At 36.6% G+C, this 25525-nt stretch overlaps 2 protein-coding genes and 1 long non-coding RNA gene across 7 annotated transcripts in view; 2 read left to right on the forward strand and 1 right to left on the reverse strand.

The window, feature by feature from the left end:
- Positions 1-16813, forward strand: part of LOC148758499 (uncharacterized) — a 32715-nt gene extending 15902 nt beyond the window's left edge. The window contains exons 2-3 of the long non-coding RNA XR_016020699.1: positions 3501-3606; positions 16057-16813. This is a non-coding gene — a long non-coding RNA (uncharacterized LOC148758499). The remainder of the gene's footprint in view (positions 1-3500; positions 3607-16056) is intronic.
- The window catches only part of KIAA0825 (KIAA0825 ortholog), a 359113-nt gene extending 337794 nt beyond the window's left edge, over positions 1-21319 (reverse strand). For 2 of the 3 annotated variants that reach the window (XM_019711761.3, XM_074328710.2), the window contains exons 1-2: positions 21182-21318; positions 1371-1518 (exon numbers count right to left, since the gene is read on the reverse strand). The gene's annotated coding sequence lies outside the window, so the exon portion shown is untranslated. Of the gene's footprint in view, positions 1-1370; positions 1519-21181 lie in introns of all 3 variants that reach the window. The other variant, XM_088796629.1, reaches the window with a different exon arrangement.
- A 6-nt stretch (positions 21320-21325) lies between these two features.
- SLF1 (SMC5/6 complex localization factor 1) overlaps positions 21326-25525 on the forward strand; it is a 62323-nt gene continuing 58123 nt past the window's right edge. Inside the window, exon 1 of one of the 3 annotated variants that reach the window (XM_019711755.3) lies at positions 21326-21458. The gene's annotated coding sequence lies outside the window, so the exon portion shown is untranslated. Of the gene's footprint in view, positions 21459-25089; positions 25111-25525 lie in introns of those variants that run through there. The other 2 variants (XM_074328713.2, XM_074328712.2) reach the window with 2 other exon arrangements.

The raw sequence follows: 25525 nt of genomic DNA on the forward strand, positions 1-25525 counted from the left end.
GATCCTTCCGATGAAATAATTATCAGGTTTAATTTGTACTTCTAATGAAAAAAAAATCAATTGTGAGTTTTGTGGTTCTTAACATCTACAGAGGTGATAACCACTAAGAACAAACGGTTAGCGTTAGTGAGGTACAGGAAGAATAGAGTGCAAACAGAATTCTATCAACATCATGTCTTGTTATTTGGGTTTATATTAGTCTGAATCAAATTCCTGAGAAACAGAAGTTTACCGATATGCCTGAACTGACTTTTTCCTCTTACAAGGCAGGTATTAAGTCTCTCAACACCAAAGAAGCAAGGCATTTCACTTCAGTGTGACCTATTTATGCCTCTTAGATTTAGCATAGGCATTTTTTAATGACCCTGAACCAAAGAAAATGTAGAAACCTATTTGAAATGCTGACGTTAAGGTTGTGACACCAACCAAAACAACAAGAATATTAAAAGTTAAACTGACACACAATCCCCAAATCAGCCTGTTACACTCGTAATTTAAAAAAAACATTGTTATGTGAAATAGTGATGGCATATCAGCCTGTGCTTTGAAACCCTGGAATTTTGTCATGTGGTGTTTGTGTCACAACCTTAATATTATTTAAATATACTTTTTAATATCTATTATTAAAAAACACCTTTGAATTGAAGATACCGCTAAAGCTTTGAAGAAGCCAACCTCAAAGTGCTGCATTCCTAGCGTGCCACTTTTATTAGGAATGGTGCATAAAATATTTGCTGTTGACAAATCTAATTCATTAAGAGGTGAGATGGATGCATTTTAAAATCACTGGCTGGCATCATTATCTGCAGTGCCTTTTATAAATTATTCCTCTTTTCCCTTTTGACTGAACTTGTCACAGTTCCCTTTCAGAGTCTGAGTGTTATGCCTGATAGTCAATGCTTTCAACATGTTTAGACAAGTCACAAGTTAAACAAGCAGTGGTACTTTATTTTCTAGAAATGAGAAAGGGTAGCAGAGATACTTACAGATTATTTCATTCAATTCACTGATTTTTAACTGAAGACAAGCAAAGTCAGTTAGTGGTAGTTTCATTTCACACAAAGGATTTAAAAATAAAACTGTAATGTTTGGAGAGAAGGAAGAATTTCAAAGAAAGAAACATAAAGAGAGATGCTGGCAGCCCTGCTGCACTGTGGTGCAGACTTAGTTTAAAATTGAATTGTGCTTCCCCTGACATGGGGGATCAGGTACATCATACGGCTGACAGCTGGCTGACACACTAACTTCCTAAAGGAAAATGCAAACTGTATTTCTCTTAGAGGCCAAAGGAATAGAATTATAGACGCCTTCAAGGAAACTGAGGAGTCAAAGCACAAATTATTCAAAATTCGAAGAAAAATACTTCTTACCTAATTTTGTTTCAGAAGACTCTAAGAATGAGCTGGTCTTCTAATCCTAAGTGGGTAGAAGATGATTCCCTTCTGATTTGTCAGTAAAAGAGCTGCCCTTGCTTTAGTATCTTCAGCAGAATTCTTTTCCAAAATACACAAAACGCACCTATAAAATAATTAGATAAAACTTTATCAACGCCACAATGGAGGGGGCATAGTCACATTAGTTATCTACATTGGTAGTGACAGTATTACCATTAGGTTATGATGTACAAGCTGGAGCCAAGAGATGCCGGAAATACATAAAGACATACTCAAGTTGGAGCACCTAAGAAAAGCTTGTTAACAAGATGATCCACAACTTATAAGCACATGGATAACAGAAGTGCCTAGGAAAATACATATTCAAAACATTCCTTTTATTTTCATTAATTTTTCAAAGGTTCCTAAAGAAATATAGATCATACTGAGGGATGATTGCATGGTATAAAACAAGCAATGCCTGTCAATACAATAACCTTTTTCTTTCCTGTTTAGTTACCAGTGGTTCCATAACAGTTTCTTAAAACCATCTTCCCCCACTCTGCTGGGTTATCTAGTTAAAACAGATTCTAACTCCATTGATCTGGGGTTGGATGGGGCCTGAGATTCTGTATTTCTAACAAGCTCCCAGGTAATGCCATCGATGCTGTGGGTCCATGGACTACACTTTTACGAGTAAGTTTCTACCAGCCTGTTTTTCTTTCCCTTCACTAAAGTACACTGTTGTTATTCTTGGCTATTGGCCCTTTGTCTTCCCATATAATTTTAGAATCTTTTGTCAAGTATTCTCCACTGCCCACTAAAACAGACTGAAATTTGATTGAGGTTGCATTGATCAAATTGGGCATCTGCAAAACGTTGGGTTTCCCAAGCCACGTGAATTGTATATCATTCCACTTATTGAGGTCTTGTCACACAGTAATGCTTTACTATTTTCCCCAGGGGATTTTTGCATGTCTCTTCTTATGTTAGATGTATTCCTAGGCACTTCATATTTTGAATGTTAGTTTAAATAATATCTCTTTGTACAAACTTTTTCATTTTTTTGTTTATACATATATGCACTTGTATAATTTTTGTATATTGATGTTTTTATCTAGAATATTTGCTAAAGTCTTATTCTTATTTTTTCTGTAGTTTTCCATAATGTACAAATAATGAGTTTTGCTTCATTGCAAAACTTATACTTTTTATTTGTATATCTTGCTTTACTAAATGAAAAAATACAATAAATGTACTTTTTAATAGAAAAGACTATTTTGTCATCTATATTCAGCGAAACTGATCTCTTGGTTAAGCCTACGTCAACTAGAAAACTGAGATGAAGGTTCCAAGTGTTTCTTCTGATATTTATGATTGTCTTGATACTTTTGGCCTTTCTCTGGTGTCTGATACACAAGTGCTTAAATATTACTAAGATGCATTATCCTAAGCTGACTTCCAGATGATATTTGACCAGAAAGACAAAAACCCTCACTGACAACTTGGCCTCTCTGGAAACTGAATTTGAACAAAAGAGGAAACAGGAATTAAAAAGAGGAAAATGGTTCAGTTTCATCTAAGAACTAAGGTGGAGATGTCAATGCTAGGAAGCCATTGAAGAGCTACAACATATCACCTCCACTCCGTAGCTGAAATCACATGATTTCTTGGGAAACCCATAAATAACTGAAATTACTTTTTTGATGACAATGTCAGCCTGCTCTAGGGCGAATCGTCCTTCTTGATAGCTTTCACACAATCAGCTTGATCAAAGGAAAAAATTAACTTACTGTTCCACAAACTGTCAATGTTGTTAAAATTGGTTACCTGAAGAAAGGTAAATGTGCATGATGGTGGGATGGAAAAAAGGGTAAAGAAAGAGAAGAAGGCAGTAACTACATAATAACCATAATCATCATAAAAATGCAACAAATTATTTCTTTAAAATGTGTTCGTAATCCATGACAAAGAGTAATTATGAAAAAGTATAGCAATGCAAAAAATGCTTAAATGGAGAAGTGAAAACAGGACCCAGGACAGCATGTATACCCGCTTATAAACATATGCACACAATTTTTGATTAGGAGAATCAATCAGTGTATATTTTTCTCCGTTTCCCTCCAGAGATCCCTTTAAAAAGACAATAAAGGTGTGTGTTGGAGGTGAAGGGAGAGGATGTAAACCTGTAACAGTGAAGAGACTGAGAGCCCTCCCTACAAATTTGTACAAGGTAAGACAAATAAATGAGTGTTCGCAGAAGAAACAGAGTGGAAAAAGCCAAATTCTAGAATGTGTGCAGAATGCTCTGCGATTAAAGGGATGACCGGGTATTCCTGGCAGAAGTGTGGCGTAGGAAGAGAAGTTAAATTACGCAATCAATTGAAACGCTGTCCAAGAAATACTGAATCTCCCTCCCCTAACGTTTTGTACAGGCAACTACTATTTTTGTTGTTGTTATTCATAGTTAAATGGCTAACTACGAATAAGAAAAAAAAATTAGTAAATGGGAGAAGCATTGTGTTTGAGGAAATTAATGAAAACTGTCTAGAAATCTAGGGAACACATATGTATATCGGTGTCCCAAAGAGAAGCCTGCCTCATTCTGGCCTTTAGCTGACTTCCAGCACACTCATGGTTTTCCTCCTGCTTACCCTAAAGCCCATGCCAGTCAAAACAGTGTCTGCCAAATACAGTTTCCAGGCAGCAATTTTATTTTCTCTTTTCTAAATTGAATGCACAGCCAAGGACCACTGAGCATTTGAAGAAAACATTTTTCTTCACGTTTGAGACCAATGTAAAACAAAAATTTATCTCAAAGAAAACAGAGATAAACCGATTAATAGAACATGTAAAATTTGCAACATCCTAAGAGAATAAAGAAAAAAATGCATATATAATACAAGACCAGAAGCAGGACTCCCAGCTATGGTTGAGTGTGACTAACAAATATTTTTCCAAACAAGAAACTAAAGAGCTAAATAAAATTGACAAATACAACGATTTTAGTACTCTAGAAACTGACTAAAGGAATATAACAGTTTGAGAGATATTCACATTTGGAAAATTGCTAATCTTTAGGGAAGGACAGTAGGACCCTGTGGCATTCTGGACCCTGGAGTTATTCCCATTACCACCAACCCCAGCTCAGTCAGTACAGAGGTTCTTCCAGGGTGGGGAAGAGCCTCAGGACTGAAAATGTCTCTGCTGAGATCAAAGGGGGCTCAGTTGAGTTTGAGTGGCAGGTGATGTTCATGCCCAGTAGTGTTTCACAGTAAGTGATGATCTTGAAGCAGGCAAGGAGGATGGGCCAACAGCTCCATTAGTCCAAGGTCATGGCCATAGTTGGAGCAAGCATATTCTTGGCTAAGCCTGAGTATGTGCAATGGGGACTGGAGAGGAACAAAGCTAGCCATACATTCCTGAGGCTGGAGGATCACTTATACAGAGGAAATGTGAAAGAGCCCAGCGGAAGCAAAAGCTGGGACACAATTGAAAACAGTATAAACTTTAAATGCATTCCTCTGTTAATCCAGAGATCGATGGGGAGATGAGCGACGATTTATTGACCTGAAGTGTTTAAGCACAACCACTATCCAACCATCAGCTTATCATTGAAGCTACACAGACACAGGAGCAAGTCCTAGGAAGCCAAATGTAAAACTCAAAACAAGAATCTTAAAAAAAAAAAAGACAGAAACATCAGTGGTCACATGGCCACACATCACAGGGGAGATTAATGCCACTGACTAAATTTAGGCAAATGATTAAACAAAGAAACCAACAAATAAACAAAGCAATGACAACATTCAGGGATTAAAATATCAGAACCCAGAGTTGCTACAATATATGATCTAAAATATCCAGTTTTCCACATGCAACTATGAGGCATGCAAAGAAATAGAGAAAAGCCAGTCAATAGTAACCTTCTGAGTGTCTCTAGATGTTGGATTTAAACAAAGACTTCAAAGCAGCTATTATAAATATGTTCAAAGAACCAAAGATGACCATATTTTAAAAATAAAAGGAAAGTAAGACAATAATGAATAAAAAATAGATATTTTTAATAAGGAGAGAGAGATTTTTTTAAAAGAACAAAATGGAAATTTGGGGGTTGAAAAGTACAACATATGAAAAGAAAATTCACTAGAGGGTCTTGACAGCAGATTCAAAATGACTTGAAAAAGAACTGATGAATTAAGGACATTTAATATAAATTACCCAATATGAAAGAACAGAGAGAAAAAAGAATTTTCAAAAAATGAGCAACGACTCAAAGACATTTGGAACAATCATAACCATATCAAAAACCATGTAATAGTATCCTCAAAAGAGTAGAGACAGATAAAGGGATGGAAAAAATCTATGAAGAAAAAAGGGACAAAAACAAACTGAATTAGACGAAAAACATCAACCTACTCATCAAAGAAGTTCAACGGATCCCTAGTAGGACAAATATAAAGAGACCGGTGTCTAGACATAACATAATCAAACTATTAAAGGACAAAGACAAAGAAACTGAAAACAGCAAGAGAAAAGTAACTCATCACATATAGGTAAGCATCAATGAAATAATGGAGGCCAGAAGTCAGTGGAATGAGAAATTCCAAGTGCTGGGGGAGAAAAAAACAACAACAAACAACAACAACAACAAAAAAAAACTATCCACCAAATATTCCATATCAAGAATAATTATCCTTTAAACTGAAGGGAAAAAAAAGCCATCATTTTTAAAACAGAATACAAAATAAAGGTTGAGAATTTGTTGCTAGCAGACCTAGCTTAAAAGAAATAGCAAATGAAATCCTTCAGGCTGAAAGAAAATGACAGCAGATGGTAATAACATGGTAAATATTTGGGTTAATATGAAAGACTCTATAAAATATTATCTCATTTCTTTTCATTGAATTTTTTAGAAGGCGTAGATTGCATAAAGCCATAACTATAACAACGTATTGCTTAGTTTTTAACATATAGAGATTTAATACATATGGCAATAATAGCAGGGAGAGGAAGAAGGAATAGAACTACATTACAACAAAGTTTCTATATTTTACCAAAATTAGGTTGGTATTGCCTGGATGGCATTAAGTTGGTTGTGGTAAACTACGATGTAGAATGTATTCTCTAGAGCAAACACTGATAAAATAACTGTTTGAAAGGTAAAGTTACAGTAGAAATTTAAATATGCATACACTAAAAATATTTATTTAATGAAAAAGAAGGCAGCCAAGGTAGATGAAAGGAATAAAAAAGACAAAAGTCATCTAAACACAAAGCATAATAGAAGATGTAAACCTAGCCATACCAATAAGTACATTAAATGTGAATGGTCTAAACATCTCAACCAAAAGCAGAAATTGCCAGACTCAATAAAAAGGCAAGATCCAACTGTGTTATCTATACTGTGTTTCCCCGAAAATAAGACCTAACTGGAAGATAAGCCCTAGCATGATTTTCAGGATCACATCCCCTGAACATAAGCCCTAATGCATCATTTGGAATAAAAATTAATATAAGACTCAGTCTTATTTTTTTGGAAACATGGTAAGAGACATATTTTACATTCAATACCAAAAATAGATTGAAAGTAAAAAGATGGCAAAAGATATGCCATGAAAATAGTAACTATAATAGAGCTGGAATTATTGCACCAACATTAGACAAAACAGGCTTTAAGAAATAGTATATGAGAAAAACATGATGTTTCAAAATGACAAAATGGAAAATACATCAGAAAGATACAATACTTGTAAATGTATATACACCTAAAACCACCCACCAAAATCAATTGAGCAAAAAATGACAGAATCGAAAGAATAGATCATTTGTTATAATTAGGTATTTCAAAACTTTGCTCTCAATAATTGATAGAACTAAACAGAAAATCAGTAAGAGAATAAGAGATTTGAATATTGTCAACCTAGTCATCCTAATTCACGTATATAGACTACTCCACTCAATGATAGGAGAATACACATTTTTTCCAAAGGCTAAAAAATATTTTCCAAAATAGACCATATGCCACATCATAAAACAACTCTCCATAAATTAAAAAGGAATGTGATCACAAAATGTTCTTCAAGTGCAACAGAATTAAATTAGAAATCAAAAGCAAAAAGAAATCTTGGAAAAGCCCCAATATTTGGAAATGAAAGAATACACTTCTAAATAACAGTAAGTCAAAAAAGAAATCACAAGGGATATCAGAAAATATTTTTTTTACAGAATGATAGTGAAAACACAACATATCACATTTTATGGGATACATAAAAAGCAGTGTTTAGAAGGAAATTTATATTTTCACCTGTATCAGAAAAGAAGGTCTCAAATAGGTAACTTAAGACTAAATCTTAGGAAACTGGGAAGAGCAGAGCAAATCACATTCAAAGCAAAGAGAAGAAAGGCAACACAAAGATTACAGCATAAAGAAAAGAAATAGAAAACAGCAATAGAGAAAATAAAATCAAAAGTCGGTTCTTCGAAAAGAGCAACAAAATCGCAAACCTTTAGCTAGACTGATCAAGATAAAAAAGAAAACTGGCACAAATTACCAAAATAATGAATGAAAAAGATGTCACTACTGACCACACAGAAATCAAAAGGATTAAAACACAACACAATGAACAACTTTATGCTATCAAAGTAGACATACAGATGAAATGGACATTCTTTACAAAGACATAAATAACTAAAACTGACTTAAGATGAAATGCGAAAATGGAATAGACTCAAAACAAGAAAAGAAATTATATTAGTAATTCAAAATCTTCCCACAAAGAAAGTCCCAAGGGCTTCACTGGTGAATTCTATGAAGCAAATAAAATGTAATAATACTAACATTTCACAGACTTTCAGAAAGCAGAGGAAAGAAACCTTCCTTACTCATTATGACAGCATTACCCTGATAACACCAAACAAACACATCACAAGAGCATGAAACTACAGGCTAAATGCCTGTGTTAGAAAAGGAAAATCTAAAATCAGTAGCCTAACCTTCCACCTTAAGAAACTAGAAAAAGAGCAAGCTAAACCCAAAGCAAGGAGAAGGAAGGAAACAATACAGTTAGGTTGGGAATAAATAAAAAGAGAATGGGAAAGCAATAGAGAAAATAATGAAACTGAAGTTGATTCTTTGAAAATATCAACAAAACTGAGAAACTTTTAGCTAGACTGAAAAAAAAAAAGAAAGAAGACTCAAATTACTACTAAAATTAGTAATGAAAGGGGGGACATTATTACTGACCTTACAAAAAACAGATTATAAAAGTGTACTATAAACAATTCATAATCATCAAATTATATAACCTAGATGAACGAATTCCCAGAAAGATATAAAGTACTAAAATGACTGAAGATCATATATACATGTATGTATGTATACATACATGTATATATATATTTACATACAGAGGATGCAAAAAAAATGTACACATATTTTAAGAAAGGAAAAAACCGTATTAAAATTGTGATACTCAATACATACGAATAACAAAAGAGGAATACAAGTCATGTGTATACATTTTTTTGGCACCCCCAGTATATTAGTGGACCTATAATAAATAAGCAGATTGAATTAATAATAAAAAATTTTCCGTCAAAGAGAAACCCAGGGCCAGATGGCTTCATTGGTGAATTCTACCAAAAGATTTAAAAAAGAATTAACACAAATCCTTCATAAATCCTTACAAAAAACAGTAGAGGAGGGAACACTTCCCAATTCATTATCTGAGGCAAATATTATCCCGATACCAAATGAGACAAAAACATTACACAAAAGAATAACTATAGAACAATATCCCTTAGGAATAGAGAGACAAAAGTACTCGCAAATTGAATCTAGCAATAAATAAAAAGAATTATACACCACAACAAAGTGGGAATTTATCCCAGGAATGTAAGGTTGAATCAACTCGGGAAAATGACTCAATGTAAGTCACCTTATTAACAGAATAAAGGACAAAAACTAGGTACACGATGGTCTAAATATATGCAGAGAAGAATGTGTCAAAATCCAGCAACCTTTCATGATAAAAACACTCAACAAACTAGGAGTAGAGGGGAAATTCATCAACCTGATACAGGACATCTACAAAAAACCCACAGCTGACTTCATACTTAATGGTGAAACACTGAAAGATTTGCACTTAAGACCAGAAACAAGACAAGAATGTCCATTTTTACCACTTCTATTCAACATTGTACTATAAGTTCTAGCCAGGACAATTAGGCAAGTCAATAAAAGGCATCCATATTGGAATGGGAGAAGTAAAACTATCTACTTATAGATGACATGATCTTGTATGTAGAAAATCCTAAGGAATTCTAAAACAAACAAAAAATCCAAACTACTAGAGCTAATAAATACATTCAACAAAGTTGGCAGGATATAATTAAAAAACAAAAATCAACAGCATTTCTATATACTAGCAATTAATAATTTGGACATGAAATTAGGAAAACAATTCCATTCACAATGGCACCAAATAGAATAAAACATTTAGGAAAAAATTAACAAAAGGAGTGCAAGACCTGTTCACTGAAAACTATACAACATCATTGAAAGGAACTAAATTAGACCTAAATAAAAGTCCATGTTTATGGATTGAAAGATTTAATATTGTTAAAGTGGCAATACTTCCCAAATTTTTCTACAGATTCAATGTAATCCCTATCAAAATCCCAGCTGCCTGTTTTGCAAAAATAAACAAACTGATCTTAAACTTCATATGGAAAGGCAAGGAACCCAGTATAGCCAAAGGATCTTGAAAAAGAACAAAGTTAGAGAACTCACATTTCCCCTTTTTCAAAACTTACTGTGGAGCTACGTTAAACAAGAGTGTGTGATAGGATAGGCATAAGGACAGACATGCAATCAATGGGATAGAACTGAGAGTCCAGAAATAAACCTATACAATATCCAATTGATTTTTGATGAGGGTTTCAAGAAAATTCAATAGGGAAAGATTAGTCTTTTAAAGAAATGTTGCTGACACAACTGGACAGCAACAAGCAAAAGAATGAAGTCAGCCTCCTTCATCAAGACATTCAAAAATATTAACTCAAAATTGATCCAACAGTATTAAATATGTAAGTACTAAAATATATAAAATTCTTAGAAGAAATCATAGGTGTAAATCTTCTTGACCTTAGATCAGGCAATAGTTTCTTAGATAAAACACCAAAAGCATAATCAACAAAAGAAAAAAAAAAAATCTAGATAAGTTGGACTTCATGAAAATTAAAAAAAACTTCTGCTTCCAAGGTCACCAACAATAAAGGCAAAAAAAAACACCTACAGAATGGGAAAAAATATTTGCTAATCAAATATCTGATAAAAGGATAGGATAGTATACTAGAATATTTTAAGAACTATTACAGCTCAACAAAATGACAAATAATTCAATTTAAAAATGGCACAGGATTTAAATATACATTTCTCCAAAGAAATAAAAATGGCCAATAAGTGCATGAAATGATGCTGAGTATCATTAGTTATCAGATAATTGCACATTGAGACCACATGAGATACAACTTCATAGCTCACTAGAAATGACTATAAACAAAATATAAACAATAACAAGTGTTGGGGAGGCTGTAGAGAAATTGAAACCCCATACACTGCTAAGTGAGAATGTAAAGGTCTCTCTATGCTATCTGCAACTATCGATTTGCTTACCTCTCTCTCAACCACTAGATTATAATCTGTTTAACACAGGGGCTGTGCTTTCTTTATTTTTGCATTCCAGTACCTAAGCTACTGGTTGACACAGAGGGAGTACAAAAAGTGTGTAAGAGATCCCAAAGTGTGGTACATAGATTCCTGGTGGAGCTTCAATATTCTTTCAGGGGGTTCCCAAGGTCAAAACTATTTTCATAATAATATGCCGTTTCACTGGGTTGACATTTGTACTAATAGTGCAAAAGCAATGATGCCCTAGCTAGCACCAAGTGTAGTCCCCACCTGTATTAGTTGTATTATAAAACCACACAAATTTATTGTCTTACAGTTCTCTAGGTTATAAGTCTGAAATGGATCTCACTAAGCTAAAAACAATGGTTGGCAGGGCTGCATTCCTTTCTGGAGGGTGAGGAGAATCCACTGTTTCCTTGCATTTTCTAGCTTTTAGAGGCTGCTGTCTTTCCTTGGCTCCTAGCCCACTTCCACCTTTTTCTAGCTAGCTATGGAGGTTGAGTCCTTCTCATACTGCATCACTCTGAATTCCTCTGCTGCCTCCTCCTTCCACTTTTGAGAATTGGACCCACTTGAATAATCCAAGATAATTTCACAATTTTAAGGTAAACTGATTAGCAACTTTAATTTCCTTTTGGCATATAATGTAACATATTCACAGATTCCAGGGATTGGGATGTAGGCAGCTTTGGGGGAACGTTACCCTGCCTACTACAGTAGTCATATTTTTTCACTACCATACAGTTGGAATAAAAATAATGCCAGGTTCATTTAATAATGTATTTGATGAGGCAGTACAAATTAGTACTTCTATTAACTCAACCTTTGAGTATAGCACAGATTTTCTCAAAAACAACTAAATTGGACTGACATTTCAAGGGAAACATTAGACATTATTTTTTGCCATTGATAAAATCATAGCTTTCAAAGCAAAAATAAGAATTTTGGAAAATTGGTATACTGTCAGATGGATAGTTTCCCAATATTTTAAGATTTTCCTGATGAGACCTCTGGTGATACTAACAAATGCGATTTTTTTTTTGATACTGTATAATGAAATGTATTAAGATTTGAAAGATCAGCATACCTCAATGGATCAAATATTTTCCATATGGCCAATGCATTATGTAACAAAACCATGTGTTTGTAAAAATTCATTCAATGTTTAAGATAGACCAAGGGATTTTAAAGTAACAGTACAAAAAGCTAATATGATCTCAGAGTCTACATTGTAATTAAACCTTAAGAAACTATCACTTGTTAAATTTTATTGAAAAGGCTATTAAAATACTCCTTTATTTTCCATCTACATGTCTGTACGAGGTTAGATTTTGTTCACTTACTTCAACCAAAACAACATACCATAACAGAATGAACGCAGAAGCAGATCTGAGAATTTAGCTCTCTTCTATTAGGCCAGACACTAAAAGTTTGCAAAAATATAAAACAGTGCTGCTCTTCCATTTCAACTTTTGCTTTGAAAACAAACAAAAAAAAAATGTAATGCTATTTGTTACCATTTAATGGCTTTATTATTTTTAAATAATCAGTTTTAATTTATAATATGACACATATAAGCAGATATAATTACATATATAAAAACTCTTTGAGGTTATCATCGGTCATTTTTAACAGCATAAAAGGCTCCTGAAACTGAACTTTGGAGAACTGCTGAGTTAGATAAATGAGAAAGCCCCAGAAAGATCATGACCAGGCCAAGTGAATCAAAAGAATGAGCACAGGCAGTCTCAGTGATACCAGGGTACAGAGCAACACAAAAAGAGCCTAGAAGAGGGCTCCATTTGTAAACAGCCCACTTCAAACTTTTCCCAGTCAAATCTCTAAACAGCAGAGGACAGAGCTCACCTTTGCTTAATTGCATATAGGCATTTTTGAGGGCAGGTATGACTATATGTGAGAAAATGAAAGAATGATATATTTTTAAAGATTATAAAGGAATAAGTTATCATGTAATTATACACAAAACTTGCACTTTAAAAATGAAAAATAGTTGGTGAGCTGAAATCTAAAAAAGCAAGAAAATGGGTAAAGAATGTTATGACAATGGCACGCAAAATAATATTCACTGGTATTAGTAAAAATTAAGACTTTATCAATATAATATTCCTCAGAAAGAGCTCCCATCACTCCTTAGTGTAAATCAGGTAAACTTCAGATTTAAACTGTTGCGTTAGCTGTGTTCCCCAAAGGGAAAACGGACAGTAAAATTCGGGAGACATGGTATGGCTGCTGACTGCTAGAAACAATCTCGCTGACACTTAATGGCCAGAGTCAGAGAAGAGCTCTTTTCAGTAAATCTTGCCAAAAAAAAAAATAACGAAAGTGAGAGAGAAGAACTATCATATTAATCAACTAGAAAACAGATTAATTATGTGCTCTATGTAGAGCAAACAAGAAGCCTTTCCCTGGAAACAGAAATTCTTTTCCTGGAATCGTGATACAAAAGAAAGCTCTAAATTTAGATTCTTAAGAACCTAGTTTCTGGTTCAAGTCATGTTTCCTGAGTTATCTGGGCAAGTTAAATCATTTCTTTAGTCCTCATTTCCTCATGTAAGATAAAGGAAGTTAGTCTAAATCTCCTGCTTTAAAACTGAACTGGGATTCACAAAAACATACACATTTTACATCCAAATCCTGAAGCCACACATATCTGGGGGGGGGAAAAAAGTGCAGGGTAAGTCACCAAATTGATGGGTCATGACCTGCCATTTGAAAACTAAATTGATCGATCTCTACAATTGCTTATTAAAAACATAAAAGGAGGAGTGGGGTACAGACCTACAAAACTATAATATCTTGATCTTTTTAACCACAGAGGTTGTCATGCAGGGTGTCAGGCGGGTCTCTGCTCCCGCTCCCCACATACGAACGCAGGATATGGTGAGGCCAAAAAGGAACACCAACGGAGCCATAGATAGGGGAGTCATACCACTATATTCTCGCTGGCAGCTGGGTTAGAGACACAGGAAACAGGATCCACACTATCTGCAATCTGCTGTCCGCTTCTCCGCCAACCAACCAATCCCACTTGCTAAGTGCAATCCGCCTACTAACTGCAATCCATGCTTATTAGCTCAGCATCTTCTGCTAGCGTACCCGTACCCACGGCAGTTACATTAGTGGCCAATGGCTCACTGGTTACAGCTGACGGCCAACTAGCCACAGCTGATGGCCATCCAATCACAGTTGATGGCCATTTACTACCTGAGTCAGCACCTTTCCACGTGAGGCCGAGAGCCGAGAAACTGCACTCCTGGCTCTGTACCCACAGAGGTATCTTTAGTAAGAAGGTAAATGGAAATTCAAGTTTATGCTAATATTCAAACTATGGATACTAACATTACTCAGCTGTTTAAGATTGTTATATTTATTGGCTACCTGAATTTAGCAATTTAGACATCAGTTTGTGTTTAACCACGTAATATATAAAAATAAAAAAAATCAGTGGCTTAGCTACTGTTTGCATTTTTCAACTGTTACTTGGAAGAGATCTTTTGATTCCTTAACAGTTCTCTGGCTAACAAAACTGTATTATTAATATAAACTATAAGAAGTTGTTAGTCTGAGAACATGTGCCTCAAATGTATGGCTTGTCCTCTTCTTAGTGGAGGTGGGGACAGGCAGTAAAATTCAAGAGTTGAAATTTAAAAACACTTGTAAATTATAGCTTGTGACAACTGTTAGTTATTTTTACTAATAGCTAACATTATATCGAGTACTGGAGTGACATTGTGTCATGCAGGGTCTCAGCTCCCACTCCTCGCACAAGAACGCAGGACATGGTGAGGCCAAAAAGGAACACCCACGGAGCCATAGATAAGGGAGTCATACCACTGTATTCTGGATGCCAACTGGTAGAGACACAAAAGCAAACATCTGCCAATACCCCAACAAGGGGTCTTCCTGCACCCCCACCTCACTGGCAAACGGGGGAGACACAGGAAGTAGGATCCACATGATCCACAATCCACCTACCGCTTCTCTGCCAACCAAAAAACCCCCTACTGTAGCCACAGCAGTTATATTGGTGGCTAATGACTAACCGGTAACAGCTGATGGCCACCCAGCCACAGTGGATGGCCATCTGATTATAGCTGATGGCCATCTAATAACCGAGCCAACACTTTTCCACGTGAGGCCAAGAGCCTGGAAACTGCTCTCTGGGACTCTGTCCCCACACATGGGATTCCTCTAACACATGACTTTTGCTCAAGGATTCCCGTGGACCCGGTTGAAGAAGCAGTCTGAGATTCTACCTACCCTCCTCTCCTTCCATCCTTCCACCTGTCCTTCAAATGGTCAGTCCTGCACTGAGGCCTGAAGGCTACCCTCCCACTCTTGCTCCCTCTCCTTATCCGTCACAGGCAGTTTCCCCAGAAAACCTCTTGCATATCTATCCCCCTCTTGGCATCTGCTTCTCTGGAAATTTGAGCCAATAAAATGCTTACAAGTCCAGCCACCATATTAAACTCGATGCATTGTTATTTCATTTAATCTTCACAAAAGCCCTATCAAGATATTGTTACTATTCCCATTTTACAAATAGGGAAAGAATAGAAAAGTAAGTTTCCCAGTGTCACACAACTAATGAAAGAGCTGGGATTTGAACTCAAGTCTGTTTGACTTCACAGCTGGAGCCAGCGGACCTGATTTTAAAGCAATTAGGCTTTATTAAACAGTAACAACGAAAACTAGATAGATCCCTAACAAAATTTTTCTAATGCCTCTACGTGCTTTCACACAGTATCACATTTAATCCTAACAAATCCATAAAGTTGATATTACCATTTTACAGATGAAGAAATTGGGGCTCAATTAAAATAACTTCTTCAAGATTATATATAAGTTCATGAGTTTGAGCTCATGCTCAGGTTGTCTCGGAATTCAGCTGCTTTACATTATATCCTTTGCTTAATTAATCAAAATGACAATTGTCTTTTCTTGTGTTTTCTTCTTTTTTTGTTTTAGATAATTTTCATGAGAACTTTATTCAGCAAAAAAATCCCCCAAATGATTAAAACAGCTATATATGTTTGTTCTGTGGTGGTGTGTATACATACATATTATGGATACTATACTAATCATTTAGACTATTTTTTGAGCCACCTGTCTCCTTGTCTACTCGTGTTTTAACCAAAGTTAACAGGGAAATAGCTGGAGCACTGTTTCAAAAACCTGTCTCCAATAACGTATCAGCAGTTGAGGCTGGGAGGCAATATTCTTTTTCAGGTCCTGAAGCTTTTTAATATAATTATGCTGATTTTTGCGTGTTTCCTGACTCAACTGCAGCCTGAGTCAACCACTCCAAAACTTCCCATAACCAGAGTCACCTGATGAGGTGAGCAGAAGTCTGCATAATCGTTTCTAATGACCAAAACCTGGTTGTTTCCCAGCCTCTAAAAGGACACAGCCTAGCAGTAGTCTACCTTGTGACGAGCAGAGATGGGTGTTGAGCAGGTTCGAAGTAACTCAACAGTATTCAGACGCTGGAAAAGGGGTGGGTTGTTTGTTTGTTTTGTTTTTTTCTGTAGAAAAGGCATTATGAAAGGTCATGGAACAGAAAGGGATGATCCTGGGGAACCCAGGCACAGAAGGGGAGGCAGATCCAGGTCTGACCCTAGCATGGGGGCGTCCTGGAATAACTCCTGGGAGAGGAGAGCCCAAGGGCCTAGTCCACCTTGTGACTTCAAATGGGGGCACTGAGGCTTAGAGAGGAGCAGGTGGTTGCTTCGGGTCACAGACATCAGGAAGGGGCAGGAGCCACAGTGGAGACAGAAAGGAGAGGTGAGAAGACCTCACAGCATGAGACTCAGGACTCAGGAGAACCCGGGTGCCATCACAGTGGGATCCCAGCACCCAGCACCCACCCCATTGGACGTCGTGCTTTTGGACAAGTCCTAAGGTGAGTCCAAGTCTGCTCAGGCCAGAGGCTCAGAAACAGGGCGCTAGGTTGCGCCTCAGAGTCCCCTCCCACCGCTGGACAGGCCTGAGCCCCGAGTCCACAATAATAATCCGTTCACTATGAAGGTGAGGGCTGATTCCCAGTCAGGAGGGGACCGGGCTGAGGGTGGGGGTCAGAGGGCAAGTGATGAGCTGCGGCTGGAGTGGGATTATGGGCCATTTTTCATGTTTCTTTTTGGCTTATTTGTGTATGCTTATATTTCTGTAACAAATAGGTATAATTTCCACAATGAAATGCCAACCCCACCTTTTAACCCATCCTAGTTGTATGAGTACATGCAATTCATAGTTTATTGTGAAAAGCCTAACATCTTTAATAGGACCACCCTGTTCTCCAGAGCTTGCCCTGAACTCAGCTTTTTTAACCTTTATTATTAGCCTTCACCCATCCTAAGTGAAGTAGTCAGTATTCTCTTTTCTGACAGCTTTGCACCTCCAGTGGGACATTCTTTCCTCTTGTCCCCCTGCCAAAATCCTCACCATCCTTTAAGGTCCAAACTCACCATTACCTTCTTACTGAAATTGCTCCTCCTGGAAGCAAAATTTCTGTGTTCCCATCATGTTTTGTGTTCAATGATCATATGTAAATTGTCCCTAATGTAATAACTATTTGTGTTTATAACTATCTTGCCTAGTAGACTGTAAGTGAAAAGGTTTGTCACCTTTGGCTGATTTATAAAGCATTTTTATATCCACCAATCTTCTTTTATCCTTACAAGATTAGAGGGAGAGAATCAATATTTTATTTAGTAGCAACTGTGTTATCAGTCAGTATTTTTGAGGCTTTATATGTATCATTCCACTTCACCCTCACAGCAGTCTCATGAAGACATTTTACATATGAAACCATAAGCTCACAAGGTTCATTGACACTACGGTCATAAGCTAGCAAAAAGCATGGGTGACTTTTTAAAATTTTGATCTCGTTCTTTCCATTACAAAAACATGATTGTGCACTTACCAATGTGGAAGACACCAATAAATACATGTAAAACTCCACTCATGGTTTTCTAGCACACTACAACTGCTATAATCATCAGATAATACTTCAGAGTCAATTAAAGTCAGAGGATTTTAGAATTGGAAGGGACCTTATAGATCATCTAATCCAATCCCTGTATGTTATAGATGAGAAATATGATCTTCAGAGAAATAAATTTCCCTGTATATATACCTACTTAGTAGATGAGCCAGGATTAAAACCCTATTGGCAGCAGTAGAGCAAAGTGGGTAAGATTATGGCCTTTGGAGTCAGCATTGGTTCAGATCACAGCTCTAATACTTAATGATTGTGTGGAACCTATGATGATTTACAAATCTTATCTATGCTTCAGTTTTTACATCTGTAAAAGGAGGATAATGATACCCTAGAGTGCTGTGAGGATTAAATGTAACACTGCATAGCAAAAAGCAAGCAACAATCATATTGGGTATTTTTTTATAGCCCGTCTCACTGTCCAAGCTTCTTTACAGGATGCAACATTGCCTTTTATGGATGACGGTGGAGTGGACATTATATTTCGAGGTCAAAGTGAGTAACAATAAATAAGTATGCATTTATTTATATGGAAATCCCTTTTTAAAAACACATGTACAAATACTTTTCTGTAGATAAAAACATTTTGAACAGGAATTGTTTATTCCATAGGTGTTTATTGAGCCCCTACTTACTACATGTTAGGCATAGTGCTAGATGCTGCAGATGAGAAAATGAACAAAGCTGATATAATCTCAACCTTCATAAACATTGAAATTTGGTTGCAAACTAAATATTGCTGAGATCTACCTATGGGATATGCTAAGCAAATCTTTCATATAGTTATAGCAATACAATGTAATAAAGTGCACATTAGAATTTGAGACTAGTTGTATTTGTGTGTTGTGTATATATACATACTTGTGTATTTTTGTAAAACAAGATATTCTTTAGAATTATGTTCTGTCATTTCTAGTATTGGTCATTTGAACTAGATTTAGTGAATTTTCTGACAATTAGGCTATTTCTATTTCTCTTCATTAAATAGAATATTGGAATGGGTAGGTTTAATTAAGCATACTCCCTTAAAATGTGTGATAATCACCATCTGTCTGAGGGTTTTTATGAGTAGAAAAGAACAGTTTTGCTAATAACGAGTAAATAATAATTCCTTACAGGGCATTACAAAGATTAATTTTATGAATTTGTGCTCACTCACTCATTTTCTTTCTATACACACACACACACACACACGTATGTGTAAAGTTGCCTAAGGAGATAGCTGATACTCTGGACTTAGAGTCACTACTATACTGATGGTCTCCAGGTTGCTTGTATTTGTTTGAATTAGGATGATAAAACAGGTCAAGGATCAACACACAAGAATTTGTATTATTCATGTCAAAATTACCTTATGGTGTTAAATTCCTAACACATTCCTTAATCCTTAACACATTAACATAAGGAATTAATTCCTTAATACAAGAATGTGACATGCTAGCTATATAATTTTACCTGAGAGTGAAAATTATTCTGTTATGATTATTATGAGAGGAAGTATAGAGAACAGTAAAAAAAAAAAAAAAAAGCCAAAGTATGGAGTCAGGTAGACTGGGTTCAAATTTCAATTGCCATTTAATTGTATAATTTGTAGGAATGTCTTTGAGTCTCAGTCACATCATTGAGTCCCAATCACATCATTGAGTCTCAATATAAAATGTTTGCAAAATAGGGATAATAAGATTTTTCTTGTAGAACTGTAGTAAGTTTAAATATAATAATGAACGTAAAGTGCCTGGCAGACAACAGCAATTTGTGATTAGTATCAGTGGTTGGCTTTATTAATTTGAAAGGGAATATTACAAGTAAAGAGTAATGATTTTAAAAAAAGAAATCGCTGTCTAAAAACTAGTTGCTCAATAGAAATACATAACCTCCCTTAAATTATTACAATCTTTTCAACTGGAGAAATAAAGGAAAAACACAGGATTCAAAGAAAATGGCAAAACTGGCACTAAATGAAATTATAAAAGTTTGTTGAATTAATCAACAAGGAGATGAGAAGATCAATGGGCTGTCCTAAACATGGTGCATTGCTCTCAAAATGCAGCAAGGCACTTGCTGATGCAGTAGGGGCCTTGAATCAAACATGTTGCGTTTTCCTTTATCATAGAGTTATCTCTAGAACTCTTTTTGGAACTGGCTGTTTCGGAAAGAAAATCAGCTGCCTTTTCTGGAAAAAATGGTAATTATTAAGTGGTGAGTGAAAACAACTTACCTGAAGAAACTGCATTACTCAGAGAAGTAGCCAAGGTTCAATAGGTTACGTTTTTTTAAATCTTCGGCTGAAGGAACACTGCCTCACATTATCCCCTCTTGGAAGCCGTTTCTTTTTAAAACTATTCTGGCTACCTCAGACCTCCATCCAAAATTCTCCTGAGTCCTTCATTATCAAGGAAGCCTGGAGCAAGTGCACAAGCACCGCTTTCTGAAGGCACACCTACTGCGTGATCACTGTGGTTTTCAAAAGGTAAAACGTGGATCTAAAGACTACGCTTGAAATTTTAAGCTTGTTCTCTTATCTCATTAGCTCTTAGCAGCCAGGAAAACAAAGACCATTGTCACCCAATTCAAACTGCAGCGGGAACGTTGATGTAATTCTAAATCAGGAATGACTTCCTCATCCCACTTCCACAATGTTTGTCCAAGGGGTTCACTTCAGCCAACTGTCTGCTTCCCAGGCACTGTCACCCAGGGCAATGGAAACAGCACTCGGGAAAAGGATGTGAAAGCAGTTCACGAAAATCGAGGGTGACCAAACCCTGCCAATGGGTGAGTAAGGACACTCTTTAATTATTGGTAGAGAGACTCGAAACTAAACCAAGTCGCGGTACGCGGCGTCTTCGGCCTTGCCCAGGGACACTGGGGGACCCGAGGTCAACTTCCAAGTTGGTGGTAGTACTGCGAATGGAGACGGTAAGCCGGGATCCCAGGGCCTTGTCTAGCAATACAGAGGGTCTAGCGCCACAGGGATGCACGGGGACTCCTTCAGGTTCAGCCCTGTCCTGCTCACTTCTTGGTTTGGCCAAGATGCTGCAGGAGCCTCAGCCATTGAGGACTATAAGGCCCAGGAAGCAACTCAGAAAAATCACTTACCAGTTTCCCACCTCCACCTCCGGCGCTGATCTAACAGGAGCCTGGCCCGCCGGCTACAATCCAGCCAGGAACTCTGTTAGTCCACCCTGACGACCGCTCCAGAGCGTCACTGACAACCACCCGGAAATGACACAATAGCTTCCGGGGCGCCAAGCGCGCGGCGGGAACTTATTTCCCAGAGCCCAGATTAGTGAAGCAGCGAGTGCTGCAGCGGCAGTCGACTTCCCTGCCACCACCGCCAGCTGAAAGAAGCAGCCCAGACACTCCGACCAGGAAGGTAAAGAGCCTCAGTTCGGAAGACTCAGTGTACCCTGACTCTGGGGATGTTTCCTCCGTGCCCCCGAAGTTTCTGCCGCTCCCGGCTGTGACGCTGGGAAGGGGTTGGGGTGAGCGGCAGAGGCGGCGCTTGCGTCTCGCGCTTTCTTCGGCGGCTGTTCCTCCTCTCCTGACTCTGAGTTGTGCGGTCCTTAGTGGGCTGCAACCGCAGAGCTTGCTTTTTCTTGCCACGGTGGAGTGCAGGACTGAGCCGCTTCCCCCGCCTCTTGTTTGGGCAGCTCCGCAGCTGGGTCCTCTGCCAGCCAAGCGCTAGGCCACCCGCCGCTCTCGTTTCCATAGAACCGACTGGGACGCTTCTCTCTGAGTCCCAGATTCTTGGCTGCTCTCCATAACTTTGCGTCACTGCAGGTGGCTGGGATCCCCAGGCCCACCTTCTTGTGACGAGGAAAATAGTGTCATTCTTTTCTTCCTACCAGAATTTTTGAACATATCAAATGGTAATGATCATATCTCTGCAGCTACTGTAGGCCTTTAAACGTAACACACACACACACACACACACACACACACACACACACGCTTCCCGGGGGGGAGGAGGTGGTCAGTATTCCTGAGGAATATGATATTTTAGCTGCTTGAAGGCTGGGAACAAGACTTAGTGGTTATTCTGAGATTCGTTCCACTCCCAAAACCTCTTTAAATATTGACCAAAAAAATTGACCTGCCATATCAGAATTTAACCCAGAAATTAGATGGAGCTTGATTTTTTTTATGTTGGAAGTGCCAAGCTTTCTTTTTTTTTTTTAATTTTTTTTTAACAAATGACTGTTTTATACCAACAAAAGAAAAGAAGAAAAATTGTTGCCGTTGAGATATTAGGAATGAAAATTGTGTGGCAGACGTTGTGCCTTGTGGACTTTCTTGTTTGTTATTAATGTTACGCCTCAATTCCCAGAATATCTTTTGATGTGCAAAATGTTCCCATTTTAGGAATGTTTGACTAACCTGTATTTCAGGTGTTCAGTACATAAATTGATAGTTGGGGGTAGATTTTTATAAGTGAGTTATTTGATTATCTCTGAGTTAGAGTCTTCTTAATGAACTAGGATGTTCAGATACTTAATGTACAAATTTTTATTGTAAAGACAGTCTTCAATAATGCAAATTAGATGTCTTCTAAGTCCAGATTTTCTTTTGCCTTATCAACGTAAGTTCAATTTTATGATTGTTTCCCTAAAGCAAAAAGCATAAATCTTGTGAAAGTCTTGAAAAGGTGGCCAGATGTTACTTTTTATGATCAAAATTCAAAACTCTTCAGACTTCATAATAGGTATCCATAATTTCCACTAATGTCTAAAAATGTTATATTTTAAGAAACCATTAGTATGGCTTTATTAATTAAACAGTATTTTCTGGATTATTCCAAGAGAGTCTTTTCACTGTTTAAACAAAACATTTTTAAAATCAAAACAATTCCATATAGGCTCTGAATAATAAAACCTAGCAATAGAACCCTCTTTCTCAAAAATATAACTAAAATGAAATATTATCTGTTACTCTTGTAATTGACTCCTTAAAATACGCTAATGGGAAATATATGCTGTAAAATGTGTTATGCACTCTTTGTTACTCTCTAAAGATATCTTACTGCTTAAAAGTTTAACATCCCTATAACTTTTAAGTTCACGTAGTTTTTACTTTATATCAAAATTATTTGAAATAAAAAGTGTTGTTTTTGATGAAGAAAAGCCCGTATGAATTAGTCTAGTGATTAATACCAAATCCATTTTGAGAGGAAAATAATGGAAACATTCTTTTTCATAAAAAAAAAGATACTCTTTAGATTGTTCCTAGAACTGCTTTGAAATTTTAGACATTAGTGTTATTTATCTGAAAATAATTTAAGATTGTTTAAATATTTTCAGTGATACTGCTGATCTAACTATCTCCCCACCCTCATAGCAGATTCCTTTTCATACATGTAATTTTTTCTTGCACTACTGAAAATATATTGCTTTGTAAAATTATTTTGTGGTTGAAAGTATTAGACTAAATTCTGAAACTTAAGCCAAAGTGGTATTGGAGAAAAGGCATACAATTTTTTCAGAAACAGATCTTTGAATCTAGGTTTCACTATTTACTAGCTGTGTCTCTTTGAGCTAGTTTCTTAATCTGTCAGATTCTCTAGTATCCTCATCTGTGTACGAAGGGTAAACAGCACATTGTTGAGAAGTAAATGAACTGAAATATATGAAGTGTATAAACGATAGTAGGTACTCAATTAAAATGAAATCCAGCTTGTTCAACCTTAGACATTATGCTCCTACTAGGGATTACAGTGTTCCTAAAATACTAAAGCAGGTTTGACTTCTCACCCCCCGTGGCTAACCAATACCTACTGTCCTTTCTTTTTTCTCCCTGAATATCATACCTCTTGACCATATTCCTTAAGGGCCACTTTATCCCTAAAACTAGCATCTTCAGTTCAGCCTATTCCTTGTGCAGTACTGGAGAGATTGGACATCTCTATAAATACTCTTAACCTCTCATTTCTTCCTCACCACGGTCACTTTACTCCTTCACTTCTTCCCTCTACTTCCAAATTTACTATCTGAGAGTCTGCTTCTTTCCCAAATAATACCATGGAAGAAATAACATCCCTTAAGTCTTGTCATTGGAGATCTCAGTCGAGTAATTAATTTATATATGTACACAAACACACACCATTATCTTACAAGTATGAGACAGGAAACAGATTCTACCTCTTAAAAAAAAAAAAAAAAATCCGAAGGCCTAATTTGGCTCTTAGGCCAAGAGGGTACAAAATTCCTAAACTCCCCTTGATGTTATAATATACGGAGCTAAACTATTTGACTCACACAGTTTGAGTACTGTGATTTGTGTCTACCTTTTGCAATATTGGTTAAAACAGGGATCTGACACTTTAACTCACCCTTTTTAGTTTTAGCGTTTAGATACTTTTCCAGTTCTTTAGATAACACAAATCATGAAAATCTTTCAAACTTGAATTTAAAGCAACAATATTATTGTATTCAAGTCTTGGTATATAATTTCTAGAAGAGGGAAATTTCACAGTGATTTTTCTACCACAGACTCCGTTAAGCCTCTCTTTGTTGCAGCATTTTCCTTTTTTTAAGGAGGGTGCAGCTCACAGTGGTGGCCCAACCAGCAATCTTGGTGTTATCAGCACTATGCTCTAACCAACTGAGCTGACTGGCCACCCCAGCATTTTCCTTTTTAATTCAACTGTTATACCCTGCTCTTTCATCCTCCCTCCTGAACCATACCTTTGTATTCATATCTGTATTCCTGCCTCTGTTTTTGCTGAGTTCTCTTTTCAACATATTCTGGCTAAATGTCATATTCCTTAAGTGTGTTCTAGCTATGTGCCATATTATAAAGAATTTATAGGACCTAAAAAGCTACTGTGTAATGTTCTTAATTATGATGAGTGCTTAGGTTTATTTGCATTTCTGTCACCAACTGCAAAGGAATTTCAGGCATCAGGGATTGGCCCATGTGGGAGATATTTTGGGAAAGTCCACACCACAAAGACAGTTGCTTGCTCTGCATAAATGCCAGCTCTGTTCACAATCATTATCTCCTTAGTTGTGTGTATTATATGGTTGAAGGTAAGTAACTAGATTTTTTTTATTACAAAAATTTAAAAATTACTACAGAAATATTTTCTTGTAACTAAGACTCTAATATAATTTTAAATTTCTGACAGTAAAGATAAACACTTAACTGTTAAATAAATGATAAACACTTAACTGTTAAATAAATGATCTTATATTTTTCCCCTTTAGGATAGTATCTTGTGTTTCAATGCTTGAGGGATCACCACCTCCTATAAGTTCTAGAAAAATCTATAATTTCCCTAAAAATACCACTGGTACCATTACATTGCAGTATATTTATTTCTCGTCTTGGAAAACTTCTAACAGAAGTTAGCTTTTGATTCTCCAAACCGCAGAACATATCACCCACACAAAACTTGACCCTATTTTTGAGGACTGAATTGTCTGGGTCATTGATAGGTATTTT

The sequence above is a fragment of the Rhinolophus sinicus genome, chromosome 3 (genome assembly GCF_057876585.1).
Source record: "Rhinolophus sinicus isolate RSI-liver-muscle chromosome 3, RSI-T2T, whole genome shotgun sequence".
Lineage (NCBI taxonomy): Eukaryota > Metazoa > Chordata > Mammalia > Chiroptera > Rhinolophidae > Rhinolophus > Rhinolophus sinicus.